General features: G+C 40.3%; 2 long non-coding RNA genes across 17 annotated transcripts; one reads left to right on the plus strand and one right to left on the minus strand.

Moving 5' to 3' along the window:
• The first annotated feature begins 14,504 nt into the window (after positions 1–14,504).
• On the plus strand, positions 14,505–15,841 carry LOC127007179 (uncharacterized). Of its 13 annotated transcripts, none has more exons than XR_007760116.1 (4): positions 14,505–14,648; positions 14,717–14,847; positions 14,974–15,303; positions 15,440–15,841. It is a non-coding gene; the product is annotated as an uncharacterized LOC127007179 (long non-coding RNA). The 13 variants fall into 13 exon arrangements; XR_007760097.1 differs by having other exon boundaries at positions 14,717–14,784; positions 14,848–15,303; XR_007760112.1 differs by having other exon boundaries at positions 14,717–14,784.
• On the minus strand, positions 14,544–15,818 carry LOC127007166 (uncharacterized). 4 transcript variants are annotated; one of them, XR_007760094.1, is made up of 4 exons: positions 15,676–15,818; positions 15,404–15,607; positions 14,939–15,199; positions 14,544–14,680 (listed from the first exon to the last, which is right to left on the minus strand). It is a non-coding gene; the product is annotated as an uncharacterized LOC127007166 (long non-coding RNA). The 4 variants fall into 4 exon arrangements; XR_007760091.1 differs by having other exon boundaries at positions 14,939–15,267; XR_007760095.1 differs by having other exon boundaries at positions 15,336–15,607.
• Positions 15,842–21,353: the final 5,512 nt, after the last annotated feature.

The raw sequence follows: 21,353 nt of genomic DNA on the forward strand, positions 1-21,353 counted from the left end.
TCCCACCAAGTTGTTCCAGGTAGTATACGATGCACCTACGATGACCTACGAAATTTGACATCGCAGCGCATCGTGAAGAAATTTTAAATATGTTTTTGTTTTAAATTGCCAGTATCGCGAACCACCACGATCCAACATGAGTCGCGAAAAAGTTGTCAACGAATGAAGCCGATGTTGATCACGATACCTCACGATGCGTCACGATGTCAAGTTCGCAGCTCATCGCCATAGAATTCGTGAAGGTGGGAAAGACCCTTTACAATATAATATAATATAATATAATATATATATATATATATATATATATATATATATATATATATATATATATATATATATATATATATATATATATATATATTGTGTGTGTGTGTGTGTAATGTATACATATGAATGTGTGTGTGTGTGTGTGTGTGTGTGTGTGTGTGTGTGTGTGTGTGTGTGTGTGTGTGTGTGTGTGTAACCGTTCGACATTTCGAAGTAAAAATGTGAAAAATCCGGAATGAGGGTTCCTGGTGCTTGGAGCTGCTTCTAGTCGAGAGGCAGCCAGTAGTTGGAAGGGCGGAAAAATATTCATGATGATCTCGAAAAAAGGGAAAATGAGGTGGAAATGAGTTTTTGAGAGCCCCAGACGACAGGTGGTGAGATGAACCGTGCTCCGCTGCAGCTCTGCACAACTGCACTTGTAATGAGACCACTGCAGGTGAAGGACAAGCTCAACACAAAGAAACTGTCATATATACCCAACCTTTCTAGGAAGCTTACACAAGTCTAGAAGTCGTGAGAAATGATGGATGTAAATGACAACATATTCATAACAGAAAACCTTTTCAACGAGCTCCCAAGGGAGATTACAGCGTTTAAAAGAAATGAGAAATCACTCATGTCAGCACTAAAAACTCCACATCAGTTATACGCGCAGTTATTCCGTCCCCTAAAAATGCACCCCAAGAAAACTCATTTTATATTTTTGTCCTTTTTGAACAACGACAATGACCCTTAAGCAAAGTCAGATGCTTATGCACAACACTAGTGACCAACCATCATTCTAGTGACCAAACATCATCAAATCGTCCATCAGCCAGAGAAAAATAACTAGACTGCTCGCAACATTATATACAAGATATGTTTAATAAATAAAAAAATATCTTGCACTTGCACTACTGAGAATTTATCGCTTACGGCCATCTCCCAGAGCAAATTTGTCACGAATAAATTTTTCTAAAATATTCAAAATTACGGGTCTCTGTAATGCGTTTGAGAAAATCAGTCATTTATATCATAATTGCTCTCTCTCTCTCTCTCTCTCTCTCTCTCTCTCTCTCTCTCTCTCTCTCTCTCTCTCTCTCTCTCTCTCTCTCTCTTTGTGTGTGTGTGTGTGTGTGTGTGTGTGTGTGTGTGTGTGTGTGTGTGAGCGCCTTCACGGAACACGGAGAGAGAGAGAGAGAGAGAGAGAGAGAGAGAGAGAGAGAGAGAGAGAGAGAGAGAGAGAGAGAGAGAGAGAGAGAGAGAGAGAGAGAGAAGGGAAAAGGAGGAGGAGGAGGGATAAAGAAAAAGAAGAAGAAAAAGAAGAAGCAGATGATGATAATAATGATGATGATGATGATGATGATGGCATTTTGAAAGACAACACTACAAGCTCTATATACACAACAAACCTTCACGAGCTCACAACACACCATACACCACAGCAGCGTCACCTTACGCTCTCCGTTCTCGCTCGCTCGTTCGGACGTGCAAACAGCCTCACTAAACCTATCGATCAACCTTTTACGAGTGGATCAGAGGCCGCGCTGGTCCCCTCTGACTCTTAAATACCAACCTACCATCTGGCTGCCTCCACCCTCCCAATCTCTCCCTTCTCTTCTTCTCCCCGCACTCCCTCCTATCCCCTCCACTCAGACGCTCGCTCAGGGATACAAACTATTCCTCACGCAGCCAACAGGTCGTTAACAGGCGCCCGTTTTTAGACTGATCGCCCACCTCTCTTGCTCCGGAATTAATCGTCCAGAAATCGATTACCTCCTCACTCGTCTCCGTGGGTTGTGTTGTTGAGCGTATGGAGACTTAATCGTCTGGAAATCGATGTATATGCCTGTTGTTGTATTTTATTATGAGAGGATAAAAAGGTATACGAGTGTTTTCTTACGGTCAGCATCTGGTAAACAGAGTCTGAATGCTGAAATTCCCACAAGTATATATACAAGCAGAGGATATGTAATAATACGATTTCCTTACCGAGTATTATTATTGAATACTTTTAAAGAATATAGGACGTGCGATCTATGTACATGCAAGAAGCTCGATAAAATTAACTATCACTCCTCTTTAACTTTCACTAATGTTGTCTCGTCTTTCTTATGTCAGCAATAATGCGAATAATATAAGTGTTAAACCTATGGGACATATCAATTTATCATCTCAAATTTTTTGCGTAGTTTGACAAAAAAATGATAAACATACCCATAAGGAAGGTGCATATAATTACCTTGGAAAAAAAACTAAAAAAGGCGTCTCGGCAGTGAGGATGAGAACAGACGGCGCCGGACACCATCACCTCTGTCCCCTATGTCGCTAACGGCAGGACAGCGAGGCGTGAACCAAGGCTGAACACCTCTCTATCTCTATAGAAACGAGAATACCTGCTCGGAAAGGATTCCTCTCTCTCTCTCTCTCTCTCTCTCTCTCTCTCTCTCTCTCTCTCTCTCTGTACATGTGTGTGTGTGTGTGTGTGTGTGTGTGTGTGTGTGTGGGTGTGTGTGAGAGAGAGAGAGAGAGAGAGAGAGAGAGAGAGAGAGAGAGAGAGAGAGAGAGCATAAATCGAGGTGGGAAGGTCTCCGGAGAGTGAAATGTGTGAAATCTATGAAATCTTTCCGACGGCAGAGAGTGGATCATCAAACTGAGTCCGGCTTGGCTTTATCATCTGACGCGGAGTCGACCTACTTCGCCTATTAAAATTTTACAGGACATCCAGGAACAGACTTTTCAGAGCACGTACACGCTACACAGTTGTGCGCTCTCTCTTTCCCTTGTTATAGGCATTTTACTAACCAACCATTAACCAGGGCAAGGAAACAAATCTGTAGTTCAAATCACTGTGTGCTATGCAAGGTACACGAGAGTAGCTGTGTTCTAACCTCAAAACAACGAAACAGCACAAACATCAGACCCTCAAGAACACCAGCCGTTATTGAGGGGACACACACACACACACACACACACACACACATTAATTGGTAACACGACGCCGCCACCCGTACACTGCCAGCAACGGTAATAAGGGTCTCGACTGGTCTCGTCTGGACTCGTCTCTTATTGGGTCGTCTTGAGTTATGTCGGGACTTTCATCTGTAACTCCCTTTTATTTTTCTTGTACACACACACACACACACACGCACACAGCTATAATTTCATACACTAAACTATTAAAAATGATACTGCATTTCTACCAATATAATAACTGCCTACTGCTACTACAACTACCATTACTACCACTACTACTACTATTATTCCTTTCCTTGTATTTATCCAAGAATTTGGCTGGTTGCTTACTGCAAACCTGCAGAGCCTGCTGTTGTAAATTTAATACTTATTATTTTCAGTGTTATTATTTTATTTTATAATTTTTTTAATTGTTTATTTTGTATAATTATTACTTTTTTATATGCCTTATGGGGAATTTATATGACACACTTTATGATGATCTGAGCCAAAACAGTAATACTTTCAACACTCACTCAACTTTGAATTAAATGTCATAGGAAATATTTCAGGTCAACATGATATCAACTGTTTATCTAAGTATTACAATTTTGAGGAATAAAGTTCTGCGACAGAATCACTAGGAAACACCAACATTAATATTGTACATATTAACAATAGATCTTTACACAAAAATTTCAATTTACTAGAATCTTTTATAAATTGTTTACCTAAGCTGCCAGATGTAACTGCCGTCACAGAAACATGGCTACAAGACTCCACTAAGCATCTGTATTCTCTAAGTGGCTATACCTCAACTCATTTAGTCAGAAAGAACAAAGGACATGGAGGGATTAGTATTTTCACAAAAAATAAGATAAAGACAGAGGTCTTGAACCAATTTTGTATTATTACTGATAATATCGAAATTTGTTCATCTAAACTATTACAGAAAACTCAGACTATTAGTGTAGACAGCCGTGTATCAAAATCATGGTCCCGTAGGAATGTCAAGCCCAAATTGATTTGGTGTGTTGTATCGCTTCCTTAAGGTCTAAGGTAATGGAAAATAAAACTGTAGCTATAAATAAATGTTCAAATGTTCAAATTTTCACTTGCAGATTCTGCAGATGTCACTTTATGTACCTGAAAGAGATGAAATATGGGTATCTGAAAGGCTATGAATCGTTCAAGTATGATCAGACTATACTGTTTGATATACAAGTTGTTCTTTTGTGTGCTTGTATGGTAGAAATTATCAATGCAAATTGGCATGTTTGTGGTTCATTTAATAGGGCTTGAGGTGTTTTTGCATACACAAACACTCAAATACGTATATCACTGAAAATATAAAGTTGATCTTCACGCAATCACGACCTAACAATGTGCAGGTACCACATCCACATTCACGAGTGGACAGACGAAATGAAACGGACTATACCACCACCACCACATTGTTATGAAGCTGTTTTGGGAAGAGAACAGTATTCCCATCACTCAAACAGTAATATCAACAAAATATAATCTTTCCCTTTTGAGAAATAAGTAAATAAAATGAGATTAGCTGGTACATGGTGGATGCCTAGTGATGATAATGATTAGGATGATGATGATGATGATTATGATGAGGATAACGATAATTAGTAAAAGGAGAAAAATCGGACGAGAAAGAGGAGGAGGAAAAAGAAATAAAGATTGATAGATTGATGTAAACCATTTAACATCAAAATCTGTTAAAACTATCAAACTTTTGCCTGTCCATAAAGAAGGCAATAGGAAGAAAGTTTCACGCTACTAGGGCTGCCAAACGCGTCCCTTCTGGCCCCCTGAGCCTGTGATGAACGAGGAATTTATGATATACTTACCACAGGCTTTCTCGGTTTACTTTAACAAGGCTTCCCCAGGGACCCATTTATCAATCAAATCAGAAAAAAGGATAAACGATACTGTCCGTCCAAACTCGAGGTTCAGTGCGTGACTTCAGAGCAACATTTGCCAGCACAAAAAAATGGGACACAATAACACACAAAAATAACCTGTCTGACAACAAAGCAAATGCAGTACATGACATTTTTTTCTAAACATACATTTCATATACACTCAACTATGATTTTGAATGAGAGGCGAGTTTCAGGGTAAATGCTAAACGCTACAAAAATGCAACGACACTGTCATTATATAAAACCACAAACACTTCACATTAGAGGCACAAACACATGTCTGATTGAGGCATATAACCGTGCAGAATGGGTCTTGCTAGTCTGATAATCTGGAGCAGGAAAGCCAAGAGAAGGAAGGTCACTGAGTAATAGCTTCCCAGCGATTCATCATTTGTCACTAGATTACATTTTAGATTATTTTGGGAAGAAACCACTCCACATGGTAGTTCCTAAACTCATAGACTTTCGAGCCCTAAAAAATTCCTCTTCCCTTCATCACGAGTCCATCACATCAGAAAAAACACCATTACATCCATGTAACTAGTTTTCCATATTAAAAAAGGAAGTATAAAGTATTTATATATGCCTGCCCATGGTGATTATAGCAGTCATCACTGACTAGGATTACTGGTTGGGGTGGGGCCAGCAACCCCTCGCCGTAAAACCCTTAACCTCCCTTACATTACGATGTGCAACCTCAATGCATTTTTTTACACTAAAGGATGCTGCTCAAGGACAAAAAGTACAAAAAGACCCGCTAAGGGCTACCCCTACAAAGAAAACAGAATTGAGTAGCCAGAAGAGAGGGTCATTTGAATAGAGAATAGTCTGGATACTCTCCTCTTGAAAGAGTTCAATCGTGGGCAGGAGGAAATACAGACAAAAAAAAGCTGTTTCAGTTTACCAGCGAAAGGAGTAAAAGAATGAAGATGATGGTCAACGCTTCCATAAGGGATTTGCAAATGATAGCATGAATACTATACTGGTAAAAGACAAAGACCAGTGAAACTTAAGAGGTAGAAGACCGTTAGTAGGGAGAACTACTGTCTCAGGCGAGCCTAACATCTATGACAGGTGTAGAGCAAAGCCTCCAGGACCCCTGCATCTCAAAGAACAGAAGGCACACTAGCACCCACCCTCAGAACCAGGCGTGGGATAAACCCTCAAAGGGTTCTATGTGGAGACACCTGAAACCTGACCTTCCCAGTCACTAACTGACCCACCTGTCAAATGACCTCAGAAGACTGAGGGTGGATACAGTGGGACTCGGCATCAGTAATGGTACCAGTCTTAAAGACCTAACAATAGGCATCTCCAGTTAACTACAGCCATTTTTTGTTGCGATTACTCTGATTAATAAGCGTTTAGTGAGAATAAGAATGAAGCTCATTTTTGGTTTCATGTCTCTTATTACACTCCACAGTTTCACTGAGATGATTAAAACTAAGGACACCAAACTCAATTCCATATTAGACCAGTTTTTTTGCTATTAACCCAGTAGCTGCAGGGATAATGTTTCTTAAAGGTTCCTCTAAGCGAATTAATGAGAAAAATCATCACTCACACAAATCATTATATAAGAAATAACAACACATTTGTAAACAATTGATGAATCCTCTATTTTGGGTGGTTTATGTCAAGCCAAAAATTTGGCCTGTTACTGGCATGCGGCAAAGCCACAAGTCTGGCCCGTCGCTGTTACCTACTGGGTTAAGTTGCTTTCTGTACTCTAATAAAAATCCACTCAGGATTCAAACTCAGGCCCACGAGATGGGAGATGGGCACTCTATATTCGCAGGGCATGAGTCTGAGGTCTGCATTATTGCACTCTGGCAACCTGCTGTCACAAAAGTTTCATTTTTGTGGGTAATATATGATACATATAGGAAACTGTTGTCAGTATTATCAGTATTAATAATATGCAGGCACCAACAACAAATATTCTTATAGTTGAATTTGAGTTTCAAATTATCATGAATAACTACATCAAATTCTGGCATTTACTATAATACATTGGTTACCTTATCTTAACACAGCAGCTACCAGCAACAGTATCAATAATCTAAAACTTAAAATCATGGCATTATTCATCATTGCTGCTTGCATGTTATTAATACTACTGACAACTGTTTCCTATGTATATTATATATTATCCAGGAAACTGGATGTATTGTGTGACAGGCAGAGCAGAGCACAATAATGCTGACCTTAGACCCATGCACCACATTTATACTGTCAAGCCAAAAGGTACCCCAAGACTTAAGGTCTTTTGGAGTCCTCATCTGCATCTTGAGTCTATACATGGCTTCCCTTCCACTCTCGTTTCCATGGTGCAGTGGTTAGCATGCCTAACTACAAAGCTGCAGGCCTGGGTTCAAATCCCAGCCTGGGCAGTCAGCACGCAGTCACTCAGTTCTTCATCCTTCAGTTCTTCATCCTTCCTTTAAGGATGGTAAATAAATGGGTATCTGGAAAAACCTAATTAAGGTTAACGGTACCCCGATGTTGAAATGATTTGTGTCCTGGGTTAAAAGGTTCTCACCCACCACAGGCTCTAGGGTCAATGGTATAAAGATGAGCACTGCAGCCATATACTCTCAACTTTACCTTACTTTCCAACAAGATCAATTTTTTGTGCTTCATTTTTTTTATCACTCTACATAACACAATGAGACTAGAACCCATCCGAGAGAGATGAGCTATTTAATATCCTGCCCCTACATGGAGAGAAACAACACAGGAATGGATGCCATTGCTTTAGCCACCAGTGTCATAATAAGTATTTCCACTTCTCTAAGCACATGAGGAATTGATTTTTTGGTGAGAATAATCTGATTTTCCAACAATCCATCAGGACCTCCAAGATGGGAGGTGGACACTAGTATTGAGCATAACAGTACCCCGAGGCTTAAAGTGTTTGGAGTCTTTATCCACATCTCGAGTCATTACACAGTGGCCCCACTCAGGGAAGCACTCATTGTCTTGGATGACTTTGGTGCTCTGGTAACAGAAAACCCAACAGTTCTCTCCTGATGTTTTTATGACCCAAAAGTTGTAGAATTGCAGGCTCTTGGTACCAGAGACCAGAGCTGCGCCCCTCAAATTTGTACAGAATTGCTGAAGAGGTATCTAGGGAGACTGACCACATACTCAAAGTATTCACTGAAGTACCCTTTAGGGAAGGGTTTTATGAAGTGCAGTGTTCTTTGCAACTGATCACAGGCTTATTGTTGCTACACTCAAGTTCATGGTAGGTCAATAACAATCTCAAAATGTAACCATATTGTGTTTCATCTTGAGAAACTATTAAGACTTGGCATGTGATCATGATACTGTGCAGTGACAGTCTCAGATAAGTTAGTATGCTTAGCTCCCATTAGGACGCTGTAGAACTGTAGGATATTTTTAAACGTGAAACTCTAAAAGCTGCAAAGGAGTGCAGTGGAGAGAGCCTTAGGGCAAGTAGTAATTTTGCCTCAAGGGAGATACTGGAGAATATCAAGAACAGTCACACTGCCAGGCTTGCTGGGAATCGGTACCAATATGGAGCTCTGTTGCGTAGGATTAGAGCTCTCTGGAGGAGGAGTTTTGCTGCAGAGGTCATGGGTCATTTCAGTGCAAGTGACCTCTGACCTGCCTATCAAGCCCAAGAACCTCTGCTCTGAGCCTCCCTCTCAGTTGAGCACTATCTGAGAAGTAGAGGATTGCCTCATGTAAAAAATGGATGGATAGAGGGCTCACCATGATGAGAACATTACAGATCCTCCAAGCTTTTTTTTTTTTTTTTACATCCTAGCCTATAGCACTGGTAGACATAGTTGAGGGGCCTGGTGGTCGACCCCAGCCCGTCTTGGCACAGGCAAGTGTTTATAGTGGCGCCATCTATTCTTGACTCATGCTGCCCCCCAGGGCTCATTCTTGATTTCCCTTGAACAGTTCCCCTAAAGTCCGGGTTGATGGGTGGTCTTCAGGACAGCATGGGGGTAGTCTTAGGCCACCTGGCAACTCAATTTTAAAAAATTGTTTCAGATGAATATTATATCTCATACTTCCTGTCTTGAAGACTGCTTCTTAATCTGGTCTGCTGCTGATGGGTGTCATGTAACACATATTGATAGGGTTTTGGGGACTGCTAATTCTCTATGCAGTGGAAATGTGATGTTATCTTGAGCATCATCATGTAATCAGTACAGTTAACGTTACATGATATTTAGTCTAACACATTTCACCCTCTGCACAGCAGCATTCCAACTTCTTTTTATCTAGAGCAATTAAGTTTACCTAAGCACAAAATTTGTTATCAATGTTGCTAGTGAGATATTATATATCCCAGTTCCAAAGCTGTTTCTTCCCAAAAGTTATTCTTGCCTGAAATCCCATGTGCAGTAGCTTGAAATATGCAAAAGAATGTTACCACATCAAAATAAAATTATTTTTTCCTGTTACAGACATGATTAATCAGTACAACTAACTCTCTCTAAAAATCATTTGAATATGACTATCTAACACTTTATTTTCTTTAAAACTCATTTTTGCCACTTGATCATCTAGAGCTCTGCCCCCTTCACCCTTGGGAAATGCATCAATAATAAACATTCACTTACAAGCCTCAAGGGGAGTGGAGGCAGCTGGTGATACATATGTCAACTATGAAGTGAGAAACATGTAGCATTCTGGCAGCAGAAGCTTCCTCCCAGAAGTTGGTAAACAGATAAAAATAAAAAGTTTTTCATAACATTTCATTCTTACACACTTTTTTCTTAACAGAAGATAAAACAATAGTTAAATCCAAACCCAATCATATTATACATATAAACCATATAATGAATTATATACTCACACATTCCTGCCAACTTCAGAAGTGCTTTATTAAGTTTTCCCTAACCCCCTCCCCATTCATAAAACTGTCTGCACTCCTTTTAAAATTTTCAACTGTATTTGCATCAACTGCAAAATTTTCATCACTCATCCTCTACCCTATTCATGATTCAGATTTTAGTAATCTTCTTCCTGAACTTGAATTTATTCAATTTAGACCAATTATTGCTTTTCCATTTTTGTTCCAAGAATATTCCATGAAATTTTATGGTTCTCGGTAGCAGCAGTGTCGGTCCAACCCACCCAAAAAGCAGCACAATCAGTTTCTTAGAACTTTTGCAGTGGCCAAAGAGCCCCACAGGATTGAAATATGAGAAAGCTATGAGGGACATGAAGATGACACATTTGGCATGGGCAGGGGTTGGGTGCCAAACCTAATCCCACTGAAGACACCTAAAAGTCCAGGGTCGCTATTGCAGAGTGACGGCCATTAATAAGTTGGTTTCAGCTTACTCCAACACTAACCACATATTTTGTGTGCACACATTCCATCTTACCCCCAAGAAGTCTATGGGAGACAATAAATCTATCAAAGGAAGTTTGTTCCAGAGGTAACCAATAACAGGAAAGATGATAATGGTTAATTTTTGCACAAGGGATTTAGACAGCAAAGAGGTGGGCTAGACTGATAAGTCATGTGCAACGAAGCCAAAGGGCAGATGAAGACTGTTGTTAACATTATAATAAAAGGTTTCTTGTTTCAAGTGTGCAACCAATAACTACAGGGTGAGGAGATAATTTGTAAAACTGCATGATATTCATTGAGTGTTATGTACATAAACAGTAAGTACATTTAGCAAGTGGCTTGCTTACCCTGATTGTACTACAGGGATTGTAAACATAGGTTGTCATAGCCTAATGGTGATTGATTGATAAAGGCATCATTCCTTAATCATGTTGAATTTCATTTATTGCTACAGTTACTACAGTTTATAAGAAATGCCACCTACACAGCATCACAGGAAAGACCCTCCTAGAGAATTTAGGCATGGCTTCAATAAATGCTGTCCTCCAATATATATTTTTCAAAAGGAACTAGGTATATATCAAAAGAAGTTTGCAAGCATAAATCTACTAAGTTAAATGTTTGAACTCTGCAATGTTAAAAGCTGTCAGTCTATGATAAATAATTTTGTGTACAGGTTTAAGTGTTGCCAGTTCGTTGTGCATATCATTTTATCTTGACAGATGAACTAGTCACTGTGACTTTGAAATAAGTTGTTTGCCATTTTAGCTTTTCCTTATTTTTACAGTGTGTGTGCTTTTCAACTTTTTAAAATCAATACTTTGTTATAGCTATACTCCACTTTACTTCATTAATGTATGTAAAGACCATGTCTGTAATAAATTTATTTATTTATCATTATCATTATTATCATCATTAACAGTATTATTATTATTATTATTATTATTATTATTATTATTATTATTATTATTATTATTATAATAATAATTATTATTATTATTATTATAATAATTATTATTATTATGATTATTAGTACCAGTATTATCATTATATTACTATTATTATTATTATTATTATTATTATTATTATTATTATTATTATTTTTATTATTATTATTATTATTATTATTATTATTTTTATTATTATTACCTTTCCTTGTAATATAGGCATGTGAGTGATGTCACTTACAAACGGGTAACTGCACTGCCCAGCTCAAGTCAGCCAGGCTGCAAGAGCATGGAGGAATGTAGTGACTACCATAATACGTGCTTATTACCCTTCTATTACCATATATATATATATATATATATATATATATATATATATATATATATATATATATATATATATATATATATGAAAGGGTGCACAACGTAACCTTAACCAAACATTCAACCTTACACGGTGACTATATAGGTACAGGAAGGACACATACAGACAGGCGCTTCTGGTTATCTAAAGGCACCATGAAAACATTACCAATAGATAAATAAAAGGCTCTCACTTACCAGAGCAGTGTAGTGGTGAAGGAAGGCTCATGTGCTACCTTCCTCTTCCTTCTTCTTTTGAGTTGTTCCGCTTTGTATCGCTTCTTAGGTCCTCCTTGGTACTTTTTTACACTTGCATACTTCACTGCGTTCATTTACAGACTTCACCTTGCACTGAGCTGTTTCCTATTCACTTTGCTTGTGCTTTGCTTGTGACCAACTGTATGGTTGTGAATCGTAGGTCCACCTCTGGGTCTTCTTTTCTGCTTGATCACACACTTTTCCCAACTAAAAAGATCTCTAGCACTTGATCTTTCACACATTAATTCATTTTCCCACTCGATTCACCATTTATTGTCTTGCCTCTATCTTGGTTCATTCAAGCCCTTTTCTTCCAGCACTGTTAGGAACACACTCGTTAATTTCAATATTTTTTTTCGTTTATTTTCTATCATCACGCCGCCCTACCACCGTACCGAACACCCCGTCGTCCTCCTCCACCCTCAAGGCCTCTTCCACTTTGCCTGGGAGTGAGTGAAACTGTCCCGCGACCCGCGCCATTCGTTTACCACGTGTGCACAGGTTCATTTGGTCTGGGTCTTGGTTAGGCAGTGATTACAGCTTTTAACGGTTCGCTTTCTCTGGTCAAATCTGAGAAAGGTGGCGTGCTTGAGAGCAGGGGTGGATCAAATACAATTGTTTTTATATTTTAATTGTATTTAAATACAATTTTAATGTATTTGTATTTGTATTTGTATTTTGACATCCAGAGAAAAAAGTAGTTTGTATTTGTATTTGTATTTTGTATTTGTATTTGTATTTTGGCACCCAGAAAAAAGTATTTTGTACTTGTATTTATATTTCGAGTCAAAACCATTTGAGGAGGATAAATACTGTTAAGGAAATAGAAAAAGAAATAATGTTAGGCCGCGTTAAGGCGGAGGAGGAAACAGATGAAGGTTGAAGGCGAAGGAGGAAAGAATTAACGTCAGATCACGGGGAAAGCGGAGTAAGGAGAACATTAAGGTTGAAGGCGGAGAAGGAAAAAAATTAAGGGTGGGGAGTAAGGAGGAAATTAACCTCAGGTCACATGCAGGAGGAGTAGGAGAGGATTTAGGGAGTTACTGAGGGATGGGTGGCTCGGAAGAAGGATCCGCCCGCAAAAATGTGTGACGTCACGGAAATGGGAGGCGTAGGGGATGAGATGTGAGTGAAGACGACGAGAGAGACAGTAAACCGATCTACTGCTTTAACTTGGCATATGCACTACAGTCACCTATCAAAAAGAGGTTGCATCCATTTCTTGAGCGGACTGATGTCATTGCCGCAGCTGTCATGGGCCCTAGGTTTAAGCTGGCATGGATGCCATGTAAGAAAATGCAAAAGGAAAAGGTTTCCAAGATTGTGGACCTAATTATTTCCGAGTACTCAGTCGACCTTGAAGAAGAAAACATTTCAAGAGAGTTAACCTTTCGTCTTTTCGGCTGGCATGAGTGCAACACGACCTCGTCTTTTTGCCTACATGCCTCCAGCTGGGCAAATGATGGCAAGTGCATCAACAAATGACACTACAGTGGTGAAGGCAGAACTTGAAACGTACCTAGAAGAAGATGTTTTGCCTTTTGATGTCAATCCACTGAGGTACTGGCGAGATGCAAAAAGCTTCAAAAATTTGAAGCACTTTGCCAAGAATATTCTAGGGTGCTGTGCAACAACATGGACGCCCCGGGAAGCATGTCACATCCACGAACATAAAAAAAAAGTCCCCGCAGAGAAATTAAACAGCTGTCGTGATGATAACAGAAAAAGAGCAAAGGGCGGGAGGCGAGGGGGATGGAAGGGATGGAGGGAGATGAAGGGGAGGGAGAATGGAAAGGAAAGGGGGCTGATGAAGAAGTTTGAAAGAAATATATGTATAGAGAGCAAGGATGAAAGAAAGGGAGAAATAGAATGAAATAAAGAAGAGAAAAATAGAGGAACAGACGACTAAAGAGAAGTGGCAGCCCAATACAAATGTTAGGAAACTTTAGTGGGCCGTCCTCGTGAGTCAAAACGCTCGCTGGTGTTCTCCCTCAGCAGGTGTGTGAATGCAATGTACCTGAAAAACGTTCATTGGTGAACCAATTCTTACTATGTAAAATCAATCAATCAGTCAATCAGAGAAAGAAAATATAATTAAAAAGAAAAATTGGAAATAAGAAAGAAAAGGGAAAAGGATGCTGCGCCGGAAGCCGCGGCGAGGATTCCTTATGATGCTTGTGCGCGTCCCCGAGGCCCATCGGTCCTCATCCGAGAACCGATAAACGCGGTGACCGGCGCCTTCACGGCATTTATGATTAATTTTATAATCCAGTCTGGTAGTTTTAAGAAGCGAGTTCTTGCATCCGCCCTATTCGAATCGGCGGGGCGGTGGAGCGCCAGCGAGCCCAAGGTCTCCCAGGCGAGCATGGCAGGACTGGAGGGCTCCCGGCAGGGCGCCTCGGCGTCCATCGGGACCCCGACGGAGGTGCCGGAGATCTTTCGGCTACAACGCCGGGCAGGTGGGGCTCGTTAGCCGTGGTAGGCAATCTGCCTAGGAGAGCAAACTCCGAACAACAAACCCGGGCAGGTGAGGTTCGTTAGCCGTGGTAGGCAATTCACCTAGGAGAGCAAACTCCGAACAATAAACCCGGGCAGGTTGGGCTCGTGAGCCGTCATAGGTAATACACCTAGGAGAGCAAACTCTGAACAATAAACCCGGGCAGGTTGGGCTCGTGAGCCGTCATAGGTAATACACCTAGGAGAGCAAACTCCGAACAATAAACCCGGGCAGGTGAAGGTCGTTAGCGAAAGCAGTTCATCTAGGAGAGCAAACTCCGATTACAAAACCGGGCAGGTGAAGGTCGTTAGCGAAAGCAGTTCATCTAGGAGAGCAAACTCCGATTACAAAACCGGGCAGGTGGAGGTCGTTAGCGTGAGCAGTTCACCTAGGAGAGCAAACTCCGATTACAAACCCGGGCAGGTGGAGGTCGTTAGCGAAAGCAATTCATCTAGGAGAGCAAACTCCGATTACAAACCCGGGCAGGTGGAGGTCGTTAGCGAAAGCAGTTCACCTAGGAGAGCAAACTCCGATTACAAACCCGGGCAGGTGAGGTTCGTTAGCCGTGGTAGGCAATTCACCTAGGAGAGCAAACTCCGAACAATAAACCCGGGCAGGTTGGGCTCGTGAGCCGTCATAGGTAATACACCTAGGAGAGCAAACTCCGAACAATAAACCCGGGCAGGTTGGGCTCGTGAGCCGTCATAGGTAATACACCTAGGAGAGCAAACTCCGAACAATAAACCCGGGCAGGTTGGGCTCGTGAGTCGTCATAGGCAATACACCTAGGAGAGCAAACTCCGAACAATAAACCCGGGCAGGTTGGGCTCGTGAGTCGTCATAGGCAATACACCTAGGAGAGCAAACTCCATGCATAAAACCCGGGCAGGTGGAGCTCGTCAGCCGTGGTGGGCAATCTGCCTAGGAGAGCAAACTCCGAACAATAAACCCGGGCAGGTGGAGCTCGTCAGCCGTGGTAGGCAGTCTGCCTAGGAGAGCAAACTCCGAACAATAAACCCGGGCAGGTGGAGCTCGTCAGCCGTGGTAGGCAGTCTGCCTAGGAGAGCAAACTCCGAACAATAAACCTGGGCAGGTGGAGCTCGTCAGCCGTGGTAGGCAGTCTACCTAGGAGAGCAAACTCCGAACAATAAACCGGGGCTTGTGGTGCTCGTTAGATGTCGTAGACAATCCACGTGATGGGAACACCAAAGAAAAGGAAAATAAAAAGGAACACCAGAAAAAGAAAAATATAGTAACAAAACATCAAGAAAATAAAATAAAAAACACAGATCATCCACCTTCAGGCCCTAACATCTCCAAAATTATGGGTAAGTCTTTTCTGGGGAGAAAGAGGCTCATCCAGACCAAAGAACATCAAAAAGGGATGATATAGAAAGGAACACCAGAAAAATGGGAAAAAGAGAAAAAAAAACATCGCAAAAGAAAAGTAGCAACAATAACAGAACAACGTCAAGAAAAGTAACATACAAAGAAACATCATCCACCATTCGGCCCCAAACTAACATCACCAAAATTATGGATGGGTCTTTTCTGGGGAGAAAGAGGCTCATCCAGACCAAAGAACATCAAAGAGGGATGATATAGAAAAGAACACCAAAAAATAGGGGAAAAAAGAGCCAAAAAAACGCAAAAGAAAAGTAACAGCAATAACAGAACAACATCAAGAAAAGTAACATACAAAGAAACATCATCCACCATTCGGCCCCAAACTAACATCACCAAAATTATGGGTGGGTCTCTTCTGGGAGGAAAGCGGCTCACCCAGACCAACGAAGAACATCAACAAGAGGATGATATGAAATAAAAGAACATAAAAAAACACGAAGAAAAGAAATAAGAAGAAAAAGAACAGAAAAAAACATCGGAAAATAAAAACAAGAAGAAAAACACATTAAGAGAAGAAAAATATAAGAAACATCATCCACCTTTCGGCCCCTAACTAACATCACCAAAATTATGGATGGGTCTCTTCTGGGAGGAAAGCGGCTCACCCAGACCAATGAACATCAACAAGAGGATGATATGAAATAAAAGAACATCAAAAAAGAAAAACAACAGCAAGAAAACAAAGAAAAAGATAAAGAAAAGAAAAGGAAAAAGAAACAAAAAGAAAAAGAAAAACACCAAAATAAAATAAAACAAAAACAAAAAATAATCCAAATAAATAAATAAATAAACAAATACAGAATACAGTAAAATTAACGAACTAACTAACTAATTCAAACTGTCTAACTATTAAACTACCTATCTAACTACCTATCTAACTAAGGGTACTATCCAAGGGTACTATTGGACTACCTATTAACTAACTAACTATCAAATCATCTAACGATCGAACATGTATTTGTCTGACTTTATCTATTTATCTGCATGGCTATCTATCATTATGTTTATCTATCCATCTTTTTTTTTTCTTTTTGCAGTTAAGGAAGCAGCTCAAGGGCAAAAGTAGATAAATAAATAAAAAATCCGCATAAATAAAAATAAGTTCTATCTCTATATCTTTTATTTGTTTATCTTATTTGTTCATCTTATTTATTTGTTTACTTATCTAGTCCGTCATCAGTCATGGTCAGTTCTACCTACACGTTTTCCTGCCACAATTTTTTATTCATTGTGTAGTCCTTAGTTCCGGTCCGACCTTGAGCTGGAAGGAAAGGACGGGGGCAGGGAGGCAAGAAGAAGGAGGGAGGGGAGGGGGGAGGTAGGACAGAGTAATAGGAAGGATTTGGATTATAATGGTTCCCCCCCACCCTCCCCCTCTGCAGCCAAAAAATAAAACGAAGAAAAGCGTCAAGTAAAAAAAAAAAAAAAATGGTAGCTAACAATGACAAAGAGTTTGCTAAAAAAAAATGGAAATCGATGAGGTTGGCAGTTTTCTTTTCTTTCTTTTTTTTTTTTTCAACACAGAAGACAGAAAGCTCAAGGGCCAAAAGAAGAGGATACAGAAAAAAAAAAGATCGGTACGTTGCTGCTCCCCAATCTTTATCCTTTTGATTATCTGTGTCTTGAATGCGGCAGAGTAAGAGACTTTGTATGACTACTGATATTTGTACTTCTCAGGGTATACCCCATTCACGGTGCTCAATAATGATGATAACAGTATAGCAGCAAATAGTACGCAGTAGCTAGCGAGGCGGCACCTTTTAGCACTTCAGTTTCCGTCACAACCTTACGGCACATTTCTTAAACTTCGTCGAGCGTTTAAAACTCATTCTCCGCTCTCTATTGTTACGTACTTTACAAAGAGAGAGAGAGAGAGAGAGAGAGAGAGAGAGAGAGAGAGAGAGAGAGAGAATAGCAGGGGTGAGGAAAGAGTGGGAATACGCGTTTCAGTCCTGATTAAGTGTGTGTGTGTGTGTGTCCTTGAAAAAAAACTGAACCTTTTTTTTTCAGTCAAGTTCAGCCTTAACACAGATGCGGCCATTTCGATGACTAAGCAGAAGACGTTGAAGAAAAAAAAAATGAACCAAAACAATAACTGACGACCAGTTTCAGTGATCACTTGACTCGGGTCTCCAAGCGCTGCAAGACCTTGGCGGAGAGAGAGAGAGAGAGAGAGAGAGAGAGAGAGAGAGAGAGAGAGAGAGAGAGAGAGAGAGAGAGTATATGTGTGTTAACCATTGCACTTAGCCATGACACCAAAGGAAGAAAACTGAAGGTAAAGTTAAAGGCGGGTGCATACGCTATTCTTCTTACGCTATCTTCTCACGTAGTTGACTGCTCTTTTGGCCACCTCTTTGGAGTCTTTACAGGAGAAGCGAGTAGCGGGCTTTTTTTTATTGTTGTTTCCTTTTTGTGTGCCCTTGTGCTGTCTCCTTTGCTGTAAAAAAAAAATAGCTGTGTGTGGCTGGGGTAGGTACTCATCTCCGCACCGTTGACCCTTTGAGTTTGTGGTAGGCAAAAATCTGTTAGTTACCGGCACCATCTGAGAGGGTGTTTAGTAAGGCCGGCAATTTTTACACTCCTAAGCGAGCAAAACTCGGCCCGGAAGCGTTCCGGGCATTAATGATGATAAAATGCAATTATGATGTGAAGTGTAAACTTGTGAAAAAAGTATCTTAATATTTTTTGTATAATTTCAGGAGTATTTTTATTTGTATCTTTGAAATCTGGAATAGGAGTATTTTTATTTTTATTTGTATTTTTAGATTCAGGAATAGAAGTATTTGTATTTGTATTTGTATTTTTAGATTCAGGAATAAAAGTATTTGTATTTGTATTTGTATTTTTGGAATCCAGAACAAAAGTATTTGTATTTGTATTTGTATTTTTGGAATCCTGAAAAAAAGTATTTGTATTTGTATGTGATTTGTATGTATTTGATCCAACCCTGCTTGAGAGTAACTGTGCACCATCGCAGCGGGGTTACTTTCGGCCCGGAGGGCCAACAGAACAACTTGTCGGGGAATTTGTTCGCATTTTTGCTGCACCCCAGCACTGCACAAGTGGATGGCATTTCGGCAGAAAGTCTGTCTTGCGGCACCAACGAGGAACAGGTCAAAAGAAGAAGAAGGGCGGTTTGTTTTGACCCTCCAGATCGGCCCGAGCTTGAACTTGATGAGTTGTGCACGCCACCTATAAACAAACAAGCTCGTAGTACCGGTGTTGAGTACGTAGATGTCTCTTGTACGGAGCTGTCCTCGCTTTGTTTATAAACAAAAGGCTGACCGCTATATACACGAATCCGTGTAAGCAGGCTGGTCGCGTGTATATGGATGTCACACCAGTGTTTTCAGGCACGGGAAGGCACACTGTTTTATTCTTTCATAGGAAAAACATTCATGAATCCAATACAGTCCTCTTCTTTGTAGTAAACGAAGTGAAGGGCCATAAAATAGCACTTATGCAGTGATTCAGGGGTAAATTCACGGAAATAGCATCTTGCTAATTTCAAAACAAAACTATCAATGTGCATATGATAATTGTTTGGGCAGATTCCATTCTTTTTATATGGGTGGTTAGGGTCCATCTCCTGCCCACAGGACATTTTTAAACGAAATTGAACGCCTCATATATATATATATATATATATATATATATATATATATATATATATATATATATATATATATATATATATATCTATATCTATATATATTACGCTCAAAACTGCCACACAATGGTAATTTTTTGTTTAAGGACATAACGCCAACCTGTCCCTCTCCACTTATAGCCAATCCTCATACATCCACATAACACATGTACTTCTTTCCCTCATTCTCAATCCTCAAGCATAGGTGGAAGAGGGTGAGACAATGCCTAATACGAATCGTTCCCGTAACCCCTCATTCCCCTGTAAATCTGCAGCCATGTTATCAGGGGACGACTGTGTACAGCTTTGTTTATTAATAAGTGTTTGTTTGTAAACATTCGCTTCTGAGCATGCGCAGTTCGCGCGAAGACAGCTCCGTACAAGAGGACAGCTACATACACAGCACCGGAAGGGAGAAATTGATAAAGGTTTCCATCCTGCCCAGTGCGCACCACCCAGGCTTTCTCCCATAATTAATTTTTACACTATCGTCCTACTGGTCCCTTGGAAAATACTCAGGCCAAGCTGCCAAATCTCTTTCCTCCCTGAGAGCTCCCCTTAAGAACTTTTCTGTTTCGCCAGCACTAACAAGATGGAAAACATTAGTAACAGATCTATTAGGCTAAAGTGAGTTGTATGTTTTGTTAAATATCCCTAATACAATACGGTCAATACCCAAGGAAGACGAAGGATTTTTCTTCGCTTAGACCGTGTTTTCGTTCGCTCTTTCCCAAAACCCCAACACTGTGGCACTCGATCTTAACAAAGGATACAAGTTTCAAAACAGATTATAAGATTATAAAAGAGGAGACTAACTTCCCTGATCTCATCTTCTCAAGAATTATGCTTAGGTTAAGGGGAAGGACTGGGGTACCAGGTTAAAGAACAATATCGATCAGAACCTGAGCAACAGAAGTAACTATCACCGAGTCCGGAAGCGAGAACACACCGACTGCTAATAAATATATATTCTGAAAAGTGTTATAATTATTCTCTTATCTCTCATCTCATTCTCTTATCTATGTACTCTCGAGGTTCTGTGCACGCCATAAATAATGACATATGATATCAGAATCATTACCGGAAAGGAAGAAATATTTAGTAATGTAAAGCTAACAACACTATAAACTACACCTGCCCATAATGCAGCTCGGTCATAACACTTCGGCTTGATATCCAGTTCATGTGAATGTGGGAAGCGTTGTTATGACTGATATATAAACTCCTTGGCCCTATCTATATCAAAGTTTGCTTCGCGTAATGATGTCAGGGTCGTATCAAAAGACGTTTCCCCCCCTAAGAACACATAATTGAAGAGGCTTTCGTAGGAGTTGTGAGCATTTCCAGGGGTAGTTTTATGACCCTGGTGGTAGTTTGACCCTTCTTCTGTACCCTGAGCCTAAAAAAAACCTTATTAGAACCTGATTGATCCCCCCTTTGACCTTTGTAAATAGCTGAACGTGTCTTGTAATACCAGCCATACTCTCCTGACCTCTCTTTCCCTTTACCTCTTTCCTCCTCCTTTCTTTCTCCCTTTCCGCTTGACCTCTCTTCTGGCCACTCCTGTTTACTTTTGCAGGAGCAGTGATTAGCGGACTTTTTTGTGTTTTCTCTTTGTTGATTGCCCTTGAGCTGTTCTTTACCGTAAAAAAAATAACTGGTTAAACACTGAAGAGGGCAATTACTTAACACTTGACAACACAGCGTCCGGAAGTGTCGCATGAAACGTGAAAAAAAAAACTAAACT

Source organism: Eriocheir sinensis, chromosome 3 (assembly GCF_024679095.1).
Source record: "Eriocheir sinensis breed Jianghai 21 chromosome 3, ASM2467909v1, whole genome shotgun sequence".
Lineage (NCBI taxonomy): Eukaryota > Metazoa > Arthropoda > Malacostraca > Decapoda > Varunidae > Eriocheir > Eriocheir sinensis.